The sequence below is a fragment of the Schistocerca gregaria genome, chromosome 5 (assembly GCF_023897955.1).
Source record: "Schistocerca gregaria isolate iqSchGreg1 chromosome 5, iqSchGreg1.2, whole genome shotgun sequence".
NCBI lineage: Eukaryota > Metazoa > Arthropoda > Insecta > Orthoptera > Acrididae > Schistocerca > Schistocerca gregaria.
This window is the reverse complement of record NC_064924.1, coordinates 276,494,930-276,511,494: the sequence shown is the minus strand read 5'-3', so window position 1 is coordinate 276,511,494 and position 16,565 is coordinate 276,494,930. Positions and strand designations below refer to the sequence as shown.

The following is a 16,565-nucleotide window of genomic DNA, read 5'->3' as shown; positions in this document are numbered from 1 at the left end:
TCAAAACATCTCAATTGATGAAGAAATGATACCGTGGCGGGGACAGTTAAATTTTGAAGTTTACAATCCGTCGAAAATTGGGATACAGTTCCTCACTCAAGATACATTCCGGCGCTGGACAACCTTTAGCAAAAACAGTGATAGAACTATTAACACCTTCTTATGGAAAGTGGCATCACGTCTACATGGATAATTATTATAACAGTGTAGAAATTGCAGAGAAGTCACTTGCAGAGAAAATTCGAGTGGAACGATACGGAAAAATAGAGGAAATCGTTAGGGAATTCAATATTTCGAGATCCACAGTATCAAGAGTGTTCCGAGAATACCAACCATGGACAACGCAGTGGCCGATGACCTTCACTTAACAATTGAGAGCAGCGGCGTATGCGTAGTTGTCTGTGCTAATGGACAAGCAACACTGTGAAATAACTGCTGAAACCAATGTGGAACGTACGACGGACACATTCGTCAGGATAGTGCTGTGAAAACTGGCATTAAATGGCTATGGCAGCAAACGACCGACACGAGTGTTTTCTGAACAGATCGACGTCGCCCACAGCGCCTTCCCTGGACTCATGGTCATAACGTTTGGATCTTAGAGGACCGAAAAACCGTGGTCTGGTCAGAAAAGTCCTGAATCCAGTTGGTAAGAGCTGATGGTAGGGTTCGAGTGTGGCGCACCCCCGAAGTTATAGACCCAAACTGTCAACAAGCCACTGTGCGAGCTGGTGGAGGCTCAATTATGGTGTGGGCTGTGTTCACACGGAATGAATCGGGTACTCCGGTCCAACAGTACCGGTCACTGACTGGAATTGTTTATGTTTGGCTACTTGGAGACCATTTGCAGCCATTTATGTATTTTATGTTCCCAAGCAACACCTGCATTTTTATGGATACGGCTATAGAGCTCAATATATTTGCAGGGGACTTCCAGAGACTTATTGAGTCCATGCCACGTCGATTTCAGTGCTACGCCAGACGAAATGACGTCCGGCACGATATTAGGAGGAGTCCCATAACGTTTGTCATCTCAGAGTTTAATTAATCAAAAAGTAGCTAAAGATCAGTTAGGCTTTAGAAAAGGTAAAGGAATTAGAGAATCAATAATTAGCTTATCAATACTGTACGAAAAAATCACCAGATTTCATTGTTTGTAGGCTTTATTGATTTAGAAAAGGCTTTAGACGGCGTAGAGTGGTCTAAAAGAACACAAATTTTACTGCACGTTAAGCTGGATCACCGAGACAGGAAAATAATCCCCTAACTATACAAGGATCAGGCAGCAGTGTCCAAAATAAATCAGTGACATAAAATTTGGAAATGTAAATAAAGCTGTTCGGCAGACATGCAGCCTTTTCCCATTACTCTTCGACACACACATTGAGAATGCCATTAACGAATGTAAAGATACAAATAATGACAGAATACCTATACACAGAGAAAACAAAATTCTTAGATTGGCAGATGATATAGCAGTGGTAGCTGAATCGGAAAATAGTCTCCTAAAGGCCATAGATGGCATGAATAATCGTTTTCCATTTCAGAAAGACATAATATAGAAATAAATAAGAAGGAATGCACGACTGCACAAACTAAAACACCATTCACCAACTACAGGAAGCTACTAAAATCGAAAAATTTTAGTTAACTTCTGTGTGGCTTGTTGCCCTACATGTCTCAGAAACTTCGACAGTAACGGAGCAAGAAAGGAAGAGACTTCTGTCTTTTGAGGCACGGTGTTGGAGAAGAGTCCTAAAGAATTCATGGACAGAGAGAATATCCAATGAACAATATAGGAGAGAAATGATGGTTGTCGATAACTCCCAAGAAACGGAGGGGTTGATGGGTTAGACATCTGTACAGGCATTATCGTTTCATTGTGAAACTAACAGAAAGAAGAGCGCCTGGGAAGACTCCACGAGGAAGACCAAGACTTCAGTACATCACACAGATAAAAAAAAAGTGAAATTGAGAACATACTATGAAGTGAAGAGGCTTGTAGAAAAGTAGAGAAGGAGAATTTTTGCTGACTCGCGTATGGATTTAGAACATAAATCTAGCGATTGTTACCTAGTGTTATATATGTTACACGACCTATGACAGAGATTCAGGAGGGAAATTCGTGACGAAATAACAATAAATAAATTGACATTCCGAAATTTTGTTGTCGTTGTGGTCTTCGGTTCGAACACTGGTTTGATGCAGCTTCACACTCTGGCCTGTCCTGCTGATGACTTTCACCTTGCGTAGCTGCTAAAAATAACACGCATTTGGGTCTGTTTACTGCAGTCAAATCTTCTTTCATCATTGTCTAGGCCATAGGTGTGCTCAGTCTTCTAAGTATCCAGAAATCTTTTTCTTGGTCTTCCTACGGATCTTGTACGAAAAGGTCTGAAATTTAAGGTTTGTTTTGGTAGTCTTGAATCTGGAGTTTTTCCTAGATGCTCTAGCCAGCTTTATCGATTAAACTTGATTTTCTCATTTATAACATACCTCCCAAGCTCTGCTCTTATATTTTGGTTTCTTAGTCTATCTAATCTCGTACAGCCCTCAACTCAGAAATTTCACTTCTACTGTTTGGATTCCACTGTCTTGCTTTTTGGTAGTTGTCCAAGTTTCACTTCCAAATCGCAATGTTGGGGATGCCATGGCCATAACCTTATAAAACTTCATTTTTGTGTCTTTTTCTTACTACATTTCTCAGTGTTCTATTGGTTGTTCCGTATATCGTTTGATATTTCAGCAATATGTTGCAAGTGTCCAGTTCATTCTGGTAGTTTATAATATTTTCCAGGTTACTAAAGTGACTGCGCAATGATTTTGTTTTCTATTAGGATCTTAGTCCTCAACGCTTTAGTCCCTTTGAAAGTCATCACTTCTGTTTTTGGAACGAATATTTTCATATTATATTCTTCAGTAGTTTGGTTCAGTCTATAGACGGATCTTGGTAGTGGAGTCTCGCTACCCTGTACAACTGCAAGATCATCTGCAAAAATGCATCATCTTAAAATATATGTCCTATGATAGTCTCAAACCCGGATCAATTTGCTGTTTCCATGCTTCAATCGTATCTTCAACGTATGTCTTAAAAAGTACGGTTGACGTCCTACACCCTTGTAGAACGTACGTCTTAGGGTATAGCATGGTTAGTCTTTAGTCTCATTTTTGTACGTCTGTACAGACTTCCTGTCACCTTTAGTATTTACTGAGAATATTCTTTCTTGTGTAATATGTTCCAAGATATTCCTACCTAGATAGTAGAAAGCTTTCTCTAAGTCTATAAATGGGGTCTGTGTTTACCTATTGAACTCTCTTGGTTTTTCTATGTTTTGTTAAAGTGCGAAAACATTACCAGTAGAAGATCTTGGTTTTCTGGAACCATTTTGTTCTTCACTTTTCGGCAATAATTCGTAGACGTTGATTTGGTATCTTGGCGTAAATCTTATATACTGTGTCCGCTAACGTTATATCACGATAATTATTGTAGTCATTTCGTTTAATTTTATTAGATACTGATACGACGTCTGCAACTGTCCATGGTTTTGAGATTTGGTTTCTTTCCCGACACATACTGTATGAACGGAGAAGTCCAAGCTTTAAAAATAATGCCCCGTATTTAAGTAACTCGGCATTTGTGCCGTCGGGGACTGTTGCTTTCCGGTTTTTGTTTCATTCAGGGCCTCGTTCTTGGATTGTTATGAGATCGCCGTCATTTGGCGTATCCCCTCCCTCCCCTCCCCCTCCCCCCCCCCCCGCTCCCCCTCTAATACTACGTTTTCCTTACAGCAGAGCGATTTATAACGTCATTCCATTTATATTCATTCAGTTTATTTAAGTGCTTTATCATCTTGTAAGCTATGGATTGAGTTCCATGAATGTTGTGCTCAATTCTGCTCTGCTATTCTTTAGTTGTTTCCCTGACAATGATTTTTACTTCATTTCTCTTCTTTTTATACTTTGCTTCGCAGATATCTGATATGCTCGTTTCTTTTCCTCAACTTCTTTTGCGATATCTTCGTTCGATACTTATTATTTATTATATTATTTCTTATTATTTCTTCTCTTATTCTTTTTCCCTAGTGACTCATATTTGCGACCAGTTCAATACATAGCTTCATATTTTGCCATCCGGTTTCCAAACTATCTCTCGCGCCCTTCTGGTTTAGGCGAAGTTTCAGTCTGTTTTGGTTTAGATGTTTTATGCTCTCGTCAGGTAATAGGTAGACCATAAAATCGTCTTCCCTTCTTGTGTCAACTCTTTTCGTTATCTTCCATCTAGCGAGCATAGTTATTAGGTAGTGCTCCGAGCAAATGTCACTATCTCTGAAGACAACAACATCCTGAACTGCCAGAATGAGTTTTCACTCTGCAGCGGAGTGTGCGCTGATATGAAACTTCCTGGCAGATTAAAACTGTGTGCCCGACCGAGACTCGGTCTCGGGACCTTTGCCATTCGCGGGCAAGTGCTCTACCATCTGAGCTACCGAAGCACGACTCACGCCCGGTACTCACAGCTTTACTTCTGCCAGTATCTCGTCTCCTACCTTCCAAACTTTACAGAAGCTCTCCTGCGAACCTTGCAGAACTAGCACTCCTGAAAGAAAGGATATAGTGGAGACATGGCTGGGGATGTTTCCACAATGAGATTTTCACTCTGCAGCGGAGTGTGCGCTGATATGAAACTTCCTGGCAGATTAAAACTGTGTGCCCGACCGAGACTCGAACTCGGGACCTTTGCCTTTCGCGGGCAAGTGCTCTACCATTTGAGCTACCGAAGCACGACTCACGCCCGGTACTCACAGCTTTACTTCTGCCAGTATCTCGTCTCCTACCTTCCAAACTTTACAGAAGCTCTCCTGCCAACCTTGCAGAACTAGCACTCCTGAAAGAAAGGATATAGTGGAGACATGGCTGGGGATGTTTCCACAATGAGGTTTTCACTCTGCAGCGGAGTGTGCGCTGATATGAAACTTCCTGGCAGATTAAAACTGTGTGCCCGACCGAGACTCGAACTCGGGACCTTTGCCTTTCGCGGGCAACTGCTCTACCATCTGAGCTACCCAAGCACGCCCCGTACTCACAGCTTTACTTCTTTCTGCCAGTACCTCGTTCGCAGGAGAGCTTCTGTAAAGTTTGGAACGTAGGAGACGAGGTACTGGCAGAAGTAAAGCTGTGAGTACGGGGCGTGAGTCGTGCTTCGGTAGCTCAGATAGTAGAGCACTTGCCCGCGAAAGGCAAAGGTCCCGAGACCGAGTCTCGGTCGGACACACAGTTTTAATCTGCCAGGAAGTTTCAACCTGAACTTACTTGCGTTTTTTACTGTTGGCCATCACAGGACCTAATAGTAATTTTCAGTCAGTTTCTGGGGCCAAAACGTATAAGGGACTGTCCATTACCATTTATGTGTTGTTTGCAAAAAGAGGCACTGCATTATTTCCTGTCCTAGCATTTAAATCTCCGCAGATTAATAGGTGGTCCGCTTTGTTGTATGTATCTACTTCTCTTTGTATGGTTTCATAAAAACTATGTCTCTTTTTTTTCCCAGACCTTGATAGGTGCCCTCGATCCGTTCTGAATTTCGATGTTATGATTCTGTCATTTATGGTAGTATAATCTTCAATTTTAGATTTCCATTTATTATTTACTAGTATAGCTACTCCACGGCTTGGTCTTTTGTCACTTCCTGCACCGCTATAGATCATTAGGCATCCATCTAAATCTGCAGTTCCTACCTTCGAGGCAATATCCGATTCGTTCAACAGCTTTGCAAAGTCCTTAGCTTCTCTGACATGTAATCGCCAAGTCAACGGCAGCCCTCAGAGTTTCAGATTCTTCCCATGAACTTTAACGCTCTTTCCAAGTTCCTGCTTGGACGCCTTCACTGCTTGCTGCCCGCAATAGCTGTTTCTATTCACGCGATGTCCAGTCAACAGCCATGCCAGATTACGAACATTTTATTCGTTTCATTTAATCCTGACTCACCATTAATACCAATCAGGAGCACGCCCACGATTAGCGCTTTGTAGAAAAAAGCAGCGAATGATTCTAGAGCTTACGCCCTGCGCTGTACTTGGCCTGAGGATCAGCGACGCTGAGAGATGAGATCTGCGTGGTGACGCATTTGGGGCGACAGCGCTGTGTTTGGGGACGTGTCGCAACGGCAGCAGCCTAAAACTCTGCGAAATAAACGTGAGTGGGACGAACATACTGGAGCGAGGAGAATGTATGATACATCCCCAGATACCAGGGAAAGACTACAACAGAGTCACCTTAACTCAAGTCTGGACGTAGTTTATTTCATCAGTGTCCTCGATCGCTAACCGCTCTTTGCGTTTACTATTGAGAAACGGCACTCAGAAACTTGTGACTTTGGACTGGTCGCAACTTCTCAGCACGCAGTAATAGTTTTTCTGCTTGCGATAGAATTATAGACCAAATTCCATCACGAGATCTGAATTACACTCTAAGCGACCCATAACTAAGGTCAACATAAAGCCAGCGAGAATGCTTTCGTCTGTGTTAGGTGCTTATTCAAATGTGCGAACAATTAAGCAGTTGCACGACTTTATTTATTATTTTTTATCGGACGCATCCAAAAAACGTCGCACTAAAACCTTTCCCTTCGTAGTGCATTATTCTACCATTCTATTCGCAACATAATTTGCAGACAGTATCCATGTACAGGATGGCCAGAAACACTCTGAGAAGCTTGTAAGGTTGTTGCAGATGTGGTTTGTGCCGAGAAACAATTATTAACAGAAATATTGTATATGTTGTGCGGTTTCCGAGTTATTTAGCACTGAAGTTAGCCAATCTGGTCGTCGTGCACGCAAATTCAAGTACCTGCACACGGTAAAACGCAGTAACGCACAGATATCTGTGGGTTCCCAGTTGTTCATATCCTGTTGAAATGTGTCTTTCCTGGAAGTGATAAATTTAAGCTACGTGAGCGAAAGCTACGCGGAATCGAAATGAAGAACATGTTTGGTGACGCTGGCTCTGGCAGACTGCTTGAATCTCATTGGTTAATTTCAACGCAAAATAAGTCGAAAACAGAGCAGTATATAGAATTTTTTCTTAACAAATACTTCACAGTAGAAACTGCCGTGCAACACCCTTACAAGCAACACTATGTGATCGAAAGTATCCGGACACCCCCAAAAACATGTTGTTGTTGTGGTCTTCAGTCCTGAGACTGGTTTGATGCAGCTCTCCATGCTACTCTATCCTGTGCAAGCTTCTTCATCTCCCAGTACCTACTGCAACCTACATCCTTCTGAATCAGCTTAGTGTAGTCATCTCTTGGTCTCCCTCTATGATTTTTACCCTCTACGCTGCCCTCCAATACTAAATTGGTGATTCCTTGATGCCCCAGAACATGTCCTACCAACCGATCCCTTCTTCTGGTCAAATGTGCCACAAACTTCTCTTCTCCCCAATCCTATTCAATACTTCCTCATTAGTTATGTGATCTACGCATCTATAATCTTCAACATTCTTCTGTAGCACCACATTTCAAAAGCTTCTATTCTCTTCTTGTCTACACTGTTTATTGTCCATGTTTCACTTCCATACAAATACTTTCAGAAACAACTTCTTGACACTTATTATCTATACTCGAAGTTAACAAATTTCTCTTCTTCAGAAATGCTTTCCTTGCCATTGCCAGTCTACATTTTATATCCTCTCTACTTCGAGCTTCATCAGTTATTTTGCTCCCCAAATAGCAAAGCTCCTTTACTACTTCAAGTGTCTCATTTCCTAATCTAATTCCCTCAGTATCACCCTACTTAATTCGACTACATTCCATTACCCTCGTTTTGCTTTTGTTGATGTTCATCTTATATCCTCCTTTCAAGACACTATCCATTCCGTTCAACTGCTCTTCCAAGTCCTTTGCTGTCTCTGACAGAATTACGATGTCATAGGCGAACCTCAAAGTTTTTATTTCTTCTCCATGGATCTTAATACCTACTCCGAATTTTTCTTTTGTTTCCTTCACTGCTTGCTTAATATACAGATTGAATAACATCGGTGAGAGACTACAACCCTGTCTCACTCCCTTCCCAACCACTGCTTCCCTTTCAGGCCCCTCGACTCTTATTACTGCCATCTGGTTTCTGTACAAATTGTAAATAGCCTTTCGCTCCCTGTATTTTACGCCTGCCACCTTCAGAATTTGAAAGAGAGTATTCCAGTCAACATTGTCAAAAGCTTTCTCTAAGTCTACAAATGCTAGAAACGTAGGTTTGCCCTTCCTTAATCTAGCTTCTAATATAAGTCGTCGGGTCAGTATTGCCTCACGTGTTCCAACATTTCTACGGACTCCAAACTGATCTTCCCCGAGGTTGGCTTCTACTAGTTTTTCCATTCGTCTGTAAAGAATTCGCGTTAGTATTTTGCAGCTGTGACTTATTAAACTGATAGTTCGATAATTTTCACATCTGTCAGCACCTGTGTTGTTTGGGATTGGAATTATTATATTCTTCTTGAAGTCTGAGGGTATTTCACCTGTCTCATACATCTTGCTCAGCAAATGGAAGAGTTTTGTGAGGACTGGCTCTTCCAAGACGGTCTGTAGTTCTAATGGATTTTTGTCTACTCCCGGGGCCTTGTTTCGACTCAGGTCTTTCAGTGCTCTGTCAAACTCTTCATGCAGTATCTTATCTCCCATTTCGTCTTCATCTACATCCTCTTCCATTTCCATAATATTGTCCTCAAGTACATCGCCCTTGTATAAACCCTCTACATACTCCCTCCATCTTTCTGCTTTCCCTTCTGTGCTTAGAACTGGGTTTCCATCTGAGCTCTTGGTATTCATACAAGTGGTTCTCTTTTCTCCAAAGGTCTCTTTAATTTTCCTGTAGGCAGTATCTATTTGTATGTATTCCATTTTGCATGCTTCATTTACTGCATTTTTATATTATCTCCTTTCATCAATTAAATTCAATATTTCTTCTGTTACCCAAGGATTTCTACTAGCCCCCGTCTTTTTATCTACTTGATCCCCTGCTGCCTTCACTACTTCATTCCTCACAGCTATCCATTCTTCTTCTGTATTTCTTACCCCCATTCCTATCAATTGTTCCCTTATGCTCTCCCTGAAACTCTGTACAACCTCTGGTTCTTTTAGTTTATCCAGGTCCCATTTCCATAAATTCCCACCTTTTCCCAAAAACGTATGTTTTTCATATTAGGTGCAATGTGCTGCCACTTACTGCCAGGTACTCCATATCAGCGACCTCAGTAGTCATTAGACATTGTGAGAGAGCAAAATGGAGCGATCCGCGGAACTCACGGACGTCGTATGTGGTCAGGTGATGGGGTGTTATTTCTCATACGTCTGTACCCGAGACTTCCACTCTCCTAAACATCCCTAGATCCGATCTGATAGTGAAGAGGAAACGTGAAGGGACACGTACAGCACAAAAGCGTAGAGGCCGACCTCGTCTGTTGACTGACAGAGACCGAGCAGATGAAGAGGGTCGTTAAATTTAATACGCAGGCATCTATCCAGACCATCATACAGGAATTCCAAACTGCATCAGGATTCACTGCAAGCACTATGACAGTTAGGCGGGAGGTAAGAAAACTTGGATTTCATGGCCACACATCTGTCCGGTGTAAGCCAAACGACGCCTCGCTTGGTGTAAGAAGCAGAAACATTGGACGATTTAACAGTGGAAAAACGTTGTGTGGATTGACGAATCGCGGTACACAATGTGGCAGGGTGTGGGTATGGAGATTGCCCGGTGAACGTCATCTGCCAGGCGGCGGTGCTGTTATGGTGCGGTTGTGTTTTTTCATGGGGATCTCGCACTCCTTGTTGTTTTGCGTGGCACTTTCACAGCACTAGCCTACATTAATGTTTTAAGCATCTTCTTGCTTCCCACTGTTGAAGAGCAATTCGGGGATGGCGATTGCATCTTTCTGCACGATCGAGCACCTATTCATAATGCACGGCCTGTGGCAGAGAGATTACACGACAATAACGTTCGTGTAATGGACTGGCCTGCACAGAGTCCTGATCTGAATCCTATAGAACACCTTTGAGATGTTTTGGGACGACGACTTCCAGCCAGGCCTCACCGACCGACATCGATACCTCTCCTCTGTGCAGCACTCCGTGAAGAATGGGCTGACACTCCCCAAGAAATCTGCAGCACCTGATTGAACGTATGCCTGCGACAGTGTGATCTGTCATCAAGGCTAAAGTTGGACCAAAACGATATTGACTTCCAGCATTACCGATGGAGGGTACCACGAACGTGTAAGTCATTTTCAGCCAGGTGCCCGCATACTTTTGATCACATGGTGTATGTTGACTGTTTCTGACCACCCTGTACGCCACTGAAATACGAGGGAGTACTGAAAAGTAATGCCTCCGAAGTTTTAACCTGAAAACATTAAAAGCTTTTTAAATAAAAGAAACCTTATTAACACTCTACATTGTGCTTTCATCTCAACGGAATCACTTTGGTGAAAAACACATTTCAAGCAAGGAGAGACCAGTTTGTTCACACCGTCACTGTAGAATGTCTGACACTGTCGACGGAGCAACAACCTCACCTCTGTTAGTACCGCTTCATCACCACCAAATTGAAATTTTCGATGGTGTTCTTTGAGTTTTGGAAACAGATGAAACTCGGATGGGTCCAAGTCGGGCACGTATGGAGAATAATCGATGACCCGTATGGAGAATAATAGCCGATATTGAACCCAAGGCGGCCAGTTGTTGCTGATGTCGCGGTGCTCGTGTGTGGTCTGGCATTGTCATAGTGAAGGAGAGGGCCCAAGTGTGAGGACGAACTCTTCGATTAGAAACTCGATTACAGCACGCTGTTCTCGAGCACCAGCATAGTTACGTTAAACACTGCCATCTCACACACTACAATTTGGATCCCTCTAGTAGCAGAGAGTTGAAACCTGCGTCAGCGAAACGGGAAAGTCGCCCGAGTAGTCATAGAGAGCACGCATATACAGACGTAAAACCACCGTGGGCTACCGTAGACTATCGCTCAGTCAGAACAGACTGCAGAAATTTCCTTAGTAGCTTTGGTCAGTTAAGATAGTAATCGCTTTACCTATACGTTAGATGTGCTGCATACCTTACAGGCATTACCTCATTTCGATCGCGTCATTTGCGTTAGTGATCTGTCTCTTACCAGGTTCCCATAGAGACCGGCAGCAGTGAACAGTTCAAAAACTGAGTGAGGATATGTAAATGGCTCCGTGACTTAAGGAACATTTTTTTCTATGTAGTTATTCTCCTGTCTGTTATTTAAAAGTACACAGTATCTATAGTAAAACTGAAACTGTCAATATTTAATTCTGATTTTATTCGAAATTTATTGATTTGTAACGTGGAACAGAGTGGTGCAGTATTTAAAATAAAGAAAAACTGTAGCCCTAGAAAACAGTTTCCTTTAAAAAAAAGGAAAATATAATAAAAAAACGCAAAACAAAAACATATCAGACATTGCTTCAGTACATCGTCGAGCCTATATCAAACATGTTTCCACTGTTCGTAAACATCTTCCTCACTTACTAATAAAAAAGGAAACTATTGCCTTCGATCACGATGGAGAACGTTGCATGAATACAAAATAACGACAACAATAACATAGATTCTTTTGTGTTCGTAGTTTGGTCCTTAGCTATTCATACACATTTGTGTTTGTGCATGTCAACCATGTTGTTGTTGAGGTCTTCAGTCCAGAGACTGGTTTGACCCAGCTCTCCATGCTACTCTATCCCGTGCAAGCTTCTTTATCTCCCAGTACTTACTGAAAGCTACATCCTTCTGAATCAGCTTAGTGTAGTCATCTCTGGTCTCTCTCTATGATTTTTACCCTCCACGCTGTCCTCCAATACTAAGTTGGTGATCTCTTGATGCCCCAGAACATGTCCTAACAACCGATCCCTTCTTCTAGTCAAGTTGTGCCACAAATTTCTCTTCTCCCCAATTCAGTTCAATACCTCCTCATTAGTTATATGATCTACCCATCTAATCTTCAGCATTCTTCTGTAGCACCACATTTCGAAAGCTTCTATTCTTTTCTTGTCCAAACTAGTTATCGTCTATGTTTCACTTCCATACTCGGCTACACTCCATACAAATACTTTCAGAAACGACTTCATGACACTTAAATCTGTACTCGATGTTAAGAAATTTCTCTTCTTCAGAAACGCTTTCCTTGCCATTGCCAGTCTACATTTTATATTCTCTCTACTTCAACCATCATCAGTTGTTTTGCTCCCCAAATAGCAAAACTCATTTGCTACTTTGTCTCATTTCCTAATCTAAATTCCTCAGCATCATCCGATTTAATTCGACTACATTTCATTAGCCTCGTTTGCTTTTGTTGATGCTCATCTTATATCCTCCTTTCAAGACACTCTCCAAACCATACTTGCATCAAAAATAATTGCTGTGGTTACATAAAAACCCAGAAGCTAACGCTATCAAATAATTTTCGTTGGCTATAAAATGCAATTGATACTTTTTAAGGATATAAACCACTCAGTATACTAACATGAGGTCCTATTTGTGTGTAACAGAAACAAACACAGAAGAAACAAAGATATGTCGTCGTCTCCCAGTTTTTTGGCCTACATTCGTTATGTTTCACTCCCTACCAATGCTACCAAGATTTCTAGAAATCATACAGTTTATTACGTCTTTTACCCAATGTTCTGTACTAAAACTACCGAACTGTAGTTTTGGTGGAGTACAACTCTAGTGGCATGTAATAACTCACTCGATATTGAAAACAGATTAAAAAATTCGGAGGCTTTAGTTTTCAGCACGCCCTCGTGTGTTGAAGGTGTCCGTGCTTGAGATATGACGTCACAATGAGATGCAAGAAAAGCTGGCTTTTGCTTAAAGCAGAGCTGAAATTGAGAAACAGCGCTTGATAATGACTGCTCTCAGCGACTTCCAATAAACTTTAACACATAGTTTCTACCCTTTTCTAAACTTTTTCTCGCTCATACACTTAAAGTCAATTGAGCACGGTAACTCGTTAGTAAAGTAATCTGACGTTGGGGATTCGATTCCCTAAAAAATGTGGGTTAGGTGTTAACTGCTTTTGTAAAACGAACAACGCATGGCTCGAGAGCTGACCGCTTCCAGTGAATAGCCTGCACTATGCCCGGCCTGCAGATCAACGATGCCGCGAGATGGGATCTGCGTGGTGACGCATTTGCGGCGACAGAGTGCTGTGTTTGAGTCTGGAGACGTGTCGCAACGGCGCGCCTCGCTGGAGCGGCGCTTGCCTTATAAGCAGCGCGAGTGGTTTCTGTATGTGTGTGTATATGTGTGTGGTGGTAGGGGGGGGGGGAGTGTAAGGGTGGGGTGGGAGGGGAAGCGGCTGCGGCCGGTGTCCGCGGAGGGGACGCGGGACTCCCTGGCCTAGGGCGTCGCGCAGTCAGTGCGCAGCGAGCGCTGGTGGCGAAGAGGTGTGTGACAGCGCATATGCGTGCTGCTAGCGGCCGCATCTACAGTCGGACTACTTGCTGCGCGCCGAGTGTCAACGAAACGTCACACGCACTGCGGGAGCGCGCGATTCTCCTCTGCTGCCAACCTCCTCTTTTACCGTCTGTGGTGAGTCCAAGAAACCAATACGTTTTCTCAAGATTTTGTATTTTTTCTTTTACGTACCTGGCTTTCCAATAAAACGTCATTTTTGTGTGTTTTTGTACGGAGAATAACGACACTTATTTTTCACTTTTTATGAAATTTTTTTGACTTCCACTCAGTTTTTCCCGTCTCATTTATGAAGCGATACCGTGTGCCGCCAGCATTCACAATTGTTGGAACACCTGTATGCTTAGTCTCCGGGTGTATAACCGAGCGTCAACAGTGAAAGCGCTTGCTGACATCGTTCGCTACCACATCAGAACTTAGTGTGTTCTTGATTACCGTAATACATGAGGATATGTGCGTAATGCTAGTGACACTGACAGTTGTGTGTGACATATTGAGAGAAGCTAACTTTATGCTACATTCTTGTGGGATGATACATTCTACCAGTATCCCGACGTTCGTATGCCCACGTGAGTCGAAATTGGCCCCAAGACCACTTTAATTACTCCTCGATCCATGGGTTCAGAAACCCTCTAGACACATTAACTTTCTGAGAAAAAAGCGCGAAATTTTTCTCTTGGTTCCTCATATTATTTACCGTCTGTGATGAGCCCAACAAACCGTTATGTTTAAGTACTTTTCATATTTCTTCCAAATAACGTATTTGCTAATGACTCGTCCTTTTCAAGTGTTACTTACGGGGAGTGACGAATCTCTTTTTACTTTCCTCATGCTATATTTTTGTAGTTGCCGCTCGCTTTTTCCCGCCCTACTTACTCTAACAACCACAAGTACTGGCTGCTTTTTCTGTGATTTATTAGCCTCCTGACATAATAAATATAGTCAACCACCATGAGCTTTATCAATGTTGTGCACCTGTGTGGGCACATGACATTGTTGTACGTAACAACTTAAAATGGTTCAAATGGCTCTATGCACTATAGGACTTAACATCTGTGGTCATCAGCCCCCTAGACTTAGAACTACTTAAACCTAACTAGCCTACGGATATACACAGCTATGCCCGAGGCAGGACTCGAACCTGCGACCGTAGCAGCAGCGCGGTTCCGGACTGAAGCGCCTAGAACCGCTTGGTCACAGCGGCCGGCGTAACAACTTAATATGATATAATTAGGAAGCAGTTATTACGTAAAGCGTTATAGTTTGGTATATTTTGAGACATGATCATCATTTGCCCATTTATGTTTCTGGAACTTTGTTTATATTGTTTATTGGACTTTCTTCTAGCAAAGTGTACAGGTGCGGTCTGAGCACCTTTGTCACTGGTAAGGTGTTGACGTTCGTTGGCTGTTCATTTCCTCCCGTCAGTACTTCTTGGCCAAATTTAGCGGCTTATGTTGCCATCGGAGGCAATCGAAGAAGGTACAATTAAGGTCTTTTTCGCAGCAGCAGTACAGAAGGGAGATGGAACCATACCGACACGATACGGGTGCCGGCAACTAAATGTAGATGTTGTCACTTGGAAGTTCCTACTGCAATTTGTTTCTACTCACTAAGGATGTCTTGGCACTTTAGAGACAACTGTAGCAAAACCTCTTCCCTTACTTTCATATGAAAGTCTTAGTTTGTCATTTCACTGCTTCCTAAACTGAATTTTGATGGTAAAAAGGAAGTCGCACAGGGCTATCTCAATGCGTCTTTAGTTTCAGATATTGCCTTATTTATTGTTCCTGTCGTGCTTCATTTGGAAATGTTGGAACATGTAAGCGATTGCTTAGTCTCGGGGTGCCGAATCAAGTATTTACAGTGTACACGTATATTAATATCATTCACTGACATTTAAGAAAACAGTGTTCTTGGCAAAATTAATAAAGTGACACTGACTGCTATGTTTGAGAAATTGATTGTAGTCTACTTGCGCGACGATCATGTATGTTTAGCCGTTATCCAAACATTCATATCCTGCCTTGAGTAGAAACTAGCCTTAAATTCCCTTTAGAAAAACATTTCCGTATTCATCTTCTCTTCAAGGATTAAGCGAGGACAAAATCTGTTCTGATGTCTATATATTCTTCGGTCTCCCCATATTCCATCTTCATTTTGAACCATAGTTCTTATCCAGCAATAGCTGGTAAATATTTATAGCACCTTCTACTGTTACTTCTCACTTTCTATCATTATTTTTAATTTCTTCTGTTTGTGTTTGGATATTATGTAGCTGCTGTTCAGACTCTGTTCCCAACATAAAAACTAAAAGTGCAACTGTGTAACAAAAAATTATGTTGCCTCCTTACATGTCTGGGTTTTGAGGTCGTTGTAAGTGATTCGCATATATTTCAGAATTTATTTAGTCTTTCATGCAGGTTTGTATCATTATTGTGTGAAATGTAGTATTTTAAATATTGAAACGCAGTCCTTGACGAAAAAGTGAAGGACACAGAGGAGCACTAACTAAAAAATTGGAACTTCTCGTGCTGAAATGGTATGTGACGTAATTTCAATGATTACAGTATCGAATCAAGTTTACAAACAAGTAGGCAGTATCAGGCCATTTATCAATAGTGGGCTGCACCCCCCTCTCGACGCTCCCAGTCCGGATCCACGCAGCTGCTCCGGTCGCAGGTTCGAATCCTGCCTCAGGTATAGATGTGTGTGATACCTTAGGTTAGTTAGGTTTAAGTAGTTCTTAGTCCAGGGGACCGATGACCTCAGATGTTAAGTCCCATCGTGCTCAGAGCCATTTGAACCATTTTGAACCCCTCTCGCACAGATGCATGATAAATGAGTGAATCGGTTGAAAGGGTGTCATAAAGCCGTAGCGTCCTATCCTGAGGCAAGCTGACCCACAACTGTTCTAACTGGTCCTCGCTGTTCTGGATACTCGCACTGGAACGGAGTCTGTTTCCGAGATGATTCCACACATGTTCTGTCGGGGACAGATCTGTGGATCTCGCTGGCCACGGGAATACCTAAACATCAGACATTTCAACGAGACATGTGCAACTTGCGGACG

General features: G+C 42.3%; 1 protein-coding gene across 2 annotated transcripts in view; it reads left to right on the top strand.

Moving 5' to 3' along the window:
* LOC126272472 (chondroadherin-like protein) overlaps window positions 1-16,565 on the top strand; it is a 512,729-nt gene that overhangs the window by 172,076 nt on the left and 324,088 nt on the right. Inside the window, exon 1 of one of the 2 annotated variants that reach the window (XM_049975351.1) lies at window positions 13,439-13,609. The exons of the other annotated variant lie outside the window; for it this stretch is intronic. The gene's annotated coding sequence lies outside the window, so the exon portion shown is untranslated. Of the gene's footprint in view, window positions 1-13,438; window positions 13,610-16,565 lie in introns of those variants that run through there. 2 annotated transcript variants of the gene reach the window in all.